We start from the raw sequence: 4535 nt of genomic DNA, 5'->3' as shown, positions 1-4535 counted from the left end.
TGCCTCGCCAGAGAAGAGCGCAATGATGGTGCCAACTTGGGCCAGTGAAGCAACGTCCTCCACAACTAGATTGAAGAACAAAAAAAAAAACGACAGCAACTTGCCTGTTCCCCTTTCCCCAATTCCCCAGCACTGTTCCCAATTCCCCAATAAAAATCTTTAAAAAAAAAAAAAAAGAAATGTTTAATGAGTGCCTACCATGTGCTAGCTACTGTTCTATGCTCTGGGGGATACAGTAGTAAATAAGGAGGTTACATTCTATACAACATGTATTTGCCCCTTGGGCTAAGAAGTCAGAAAATATTTTATTAGCTTTACAAAGTTCTTAAAATATATACCAATGATTTCATGGTTTTCTGAACAAGGTTAGAAGACCAATACCTAAAACAATCAACTGTGGTCATGCATTTGAAATGTAATGCTAAGGAAAAGTTTAATTTTGAAGATACATTGAAGAACCTTGTTGTTTCAGTTTGTTCTTTGGAGTGTTTTGAAAAAATTGAGATTAAATTTTTTTTTCTAAAATTATATTTCTAGTTTAACTGAAGATGCTCAAACTGAAGGGAATAAAAGATAACAGATAACATACAATTCTTTATATTTGAAGTGCTTAAAAAATATCGCATTCATTTCAAACTTGAATGCCCTCAACAATATGCTACCTTATCTGCTCTACTTTGAATTTACAAGATTTTGCCTTGAAAGAAAACGCAATACTGATAACTACATTTTTTTGTTGTTGTCATTGAGGACTAAGATGACATTCATGATATTTTGGAATCATTCATTTTAATACACTTCCTTGTTCTGACCTAGATTAGGGAGGATTCACTTCAAATTAACAGGATTCTATTTTGGTATATATACATACTAGTAAATCTTCCCAGTCGCTTTTACTTTACCTTAATATTCAACATGCAAAAGGAATCATATTTTTAACCAATAAATAATTGGCTATGTTTATCATTATTTTGATTCCCGAAACACTTAAAAGGTAGACTTGCTGCCAGTCAAGGGCTGAACACATTACATGACCAGTTTTCTGAAGACAGAAGATACCATTGTTAATTTAAAAGTCATGATTTTCTATGGCCAATTCAAACATTGCAGCTATTCAGATTCCTGTGTAGGATTTGGTCTTCAATGTTACGAAATATGTTTTCAAAAGTAGCTTTTTCCTTGAGTTATTTATGTTCTTACAGATTTCAATCAAGCCTTTTATTCATTTTCTCATTTTACTGATACATCTAATAACTGGATTAGAGAGCTTCCTCTATCAGATATTTTACTGCCCAAATTTCCTCCCACCTGCACAACAGGTAGATTTCATCAGAGATTAATCCAGCAACCCTTTCCTGAATTTAGTGTTAGGTACAGTGAGAGATTAAAAAGGATTTACAATCTAAAGAAGTCAGGGAGGGAAATATGCACACTGTACTAGAAACAACCATTACAAAATAACATCAAAATAAGTATGCAGGCAGTGAGGAAAGGACAATAACTCCAGTAGAACTTTGAGTTGATTATGCACTGCTTAGCGTTGATGTAGAGGTCTCCTAGTTCTCAACAACAGTTCCCAACATTTTAGTGTTATGCATTAGAACATAGTTTACATTTAGGGTACAGTTCAGCTTGAAACAGAATTGCGGAGTTGGACTCCAAGAATCCCCCCAATTTTTTTTAAGTGCTCTGGGAACATACTGGTTTGTCTCTACTTAAGCATTTGCCTTTCAATATAGCTACCAAAACAAACTAAAAATAGAACTAAGGAATCTGTGCTCTTTTGAGGACTGCAAAAGCAAAGATTTTTTTTTTAAACACTTTTGCAAGATATCAATAGAGGCACGTTTGTGGAGATAATTTGAAAGTAACTTCAAGTGAATCGACCTTTAAAAAGTCCCACAGAGACCACAATTCAGAATGTTTTTGCTTTTAAGAGACTAAATGATGGAACTTTTAACCTTAAATGAATCCAAGCACACATTTTTCTACTACATATACTTGGTGAATGTGAATGGGTGTTTCCTAGCTTTGGTCTTTCCTCGGGAGACTAAGAGGGTGTGCGTTGAGATGTAAACATGCTCTGGGTGTGTGAGTTTGTTGAGGTACAAACGTGCGTGAGAGGGCTGGGGTGCAAATGTGCGTCGCGAGCACGCGAGTAGCTGGCTGCAGGTGCTCGCACCCTCCCCCGCCGCCTCCCCTTCCCCGACCCTAACTGGGACCCTTCCCCTCCCCCTGCGCCCCGGAGGACGCCTATGGGCCTGAAGGAGGCGGGGGGTGGGGAGGGNTGCCCCCTCCCCGCGGGCCCCGCCCCCGCCGCATTCACGCCCCTCACCGGCCCGGCCGCGCGGGGGTGTGGCTTTGTCTGTCACTTTTGCCGGGGCGGGGGTCGCGAGGGCAGGGGGCCGCAGGCGAGGCGCAAACTTTACTAGGAGTTTCGCACTTGGAGGCAGAGCCTGTCTGGCGGCGCTGCATACCCGCTGGGGGACGCGGAGTGGCAGCCAGACCCGCCCAATACCCAGCTGGAGCAGACCCTGCCGCGGGAACCGCCGCCTTGAGAACATCGTACGCCCGGGCCGCCACCTCCCTCTTCCCACTCAGCCCCTTAGTCTCCCGTACCCGCCGCGCAGCGAGGTTATAAGTGGTCCCGGAACAAATTGGCAACCCCGGGAACCAATCGACTGCCGCGTTCATCTCAGTGGCCCAATCAAGATGAAGAAAAGGCGGGACGAGGTCGGTAATTCCTCCAGGGCTCTTACTACTGTACGGTACTAGAAACCCGCGTCCTGTGGAGGGGTGGAGGGAGAGAGGGCCGGCCGAGCAGGGCGGAAGTGGTAGCGCATGCGCACTAGTACGGCCAGGGCGACCGCCGGCCCGCGCGGTAGACCTACCATTCGGCGGCCGAACCACCACTCCCAGCAGCCACGGCGGCTCGCGCGCCTGCGCGGCCCTCACCGCCCGCCCTTTGTGTGGCTGGCCGGAGCCCAGAGCCGAGCGGTTTGGAGACAAAGGGGCCCAAGAGGAGAGCTGCTTCCGGGCCGAGTCCCCGTAGAAGGCGGGCGACCCCGACCCTTTCCCGCCTGTGCTCTGGAATCTACTCACAGTCCGCTCCCTCACTTTGAAAGACCACCAAAACCGGGGTCTCGGCCCCTCCCCTTCCCAGTGGCTCCTGTCCCCACCCCAAACTTCCGAATTTGGGGCTTTCTGAAATGCCCCGGCAGAGACGATCCCGTTGCCTAGACGACGGGCCCGCGCCAGGCCCGCCTCTTCCGTCAGAGACCCCGCCCTGTGGGCGTGACCACGCGCCACCTTTGTCCGCTGGGTTTGGGCCTACGCTGCAGCTCTTTTTTTCCTGACCGCGATCGTCCTGCATAGTCCCTTTTTCTTCCCACCCACTGTGCTTTGCTGTTTGCGCTGTATTTTCTTCCCCGAGGTGGAACGGGTTGTCTTGTCGATGTTTCAAGCCCTGTAAATTAGCTTGACCCCCAGCCTCGTGACGTCTCTACCAACTCTGTCAGCGCAGTGCTCCGCTTTTCCTAATTCAAACGGTTTCAGCCTTAACTCCGGGATTGCCCTGTTACCCGAAGAGCACACCATTTAGACATAAAGCAATTACATTGTAGTTCAAACCGGCGCATGTTCTGGTATTGAGAGTCGGGATGGCCGACCAAAAATATTGTGAGAACCAAGGCCATTGGGAATTTTTTTAATTCCTGTATGTAATCCAGTCATATTTCAGGCCAATCCAATTTTTATAAAGTAGATTATCATTCGCACTGGTACTTTTCAAAGCCGATCTGTAGGGCATCTTGTGATATGGATGTCAGTACGACAAATGAGACGAAATTGAGCTGTTCCGTCTTTGGAAATGGATTTGTTCACATTGGAATGTGAGTTACCACGGTGATAAACAACGAATAATATTTACACTTTGAAGTAAATGGGTTTGATATTCACTCTTACACTCTTACGTTCACTTTGATATTTGGGAAAATGGTTATTTTCTTATAGATTCACACATCTTTCAGTCTTGGCCCAATTAAAAGCAAATCATGAGTAAAGTTTCATTTCATGCAGTAAATGTATTGGCCACTGGTCTGCACAGAAGAAAAATAATATGACGTGGAAATGGAGATGTTACATGAAATAGTACAAAGTTGAATATACATTTTCCTCTATGAAGCATGTAAGTAGTTTTAAAGTATAATAGCAAGAAAGCTATTTTACTGCTTGCATTCATTGGCTCTAGAATGAGTAGTGTTTATCTGAACTTAAGAATAAAGGTTAGAAATCATTTACCCCTTCCAACGATAATCAAGCCGGAGTTTCACCTAGGTTATCTTTTTCAAAAATCACGATACTATCTGAATGATTCCTCTCGTTTTCATGGACTTCACAGACACATAAAACAAAGACATTCAATAAGAAATGTTTAATGAGGAGCCGGCCGAGTGGCGCGATGGTTAAGAACTCGCTTGGGATGCCAGAGGGCCCCGGTTCGGATCCCACATATGAGGGCCAGTGACACTGCCCTC

This window comes from Hipposideros armiger, unplaced genomic scaffold (genome assembly GCF_001890085.2).
Source record: "Hipposideros armiger isolate ML-2016 unplaced genomic scaffold, ASM189008v1 scaffold_91, whole genome shotgun sequence".
NCBI classification, from domain to species: domain Eukaryota; kingdom Metazoa; phylum Chordata; class Mammalia; order Chiroptera; family Hipposideridae; genus Hipposideros; species Hipposideros armiger.
Note: the sequence above shows the minus strand (reverse complement) of the source record.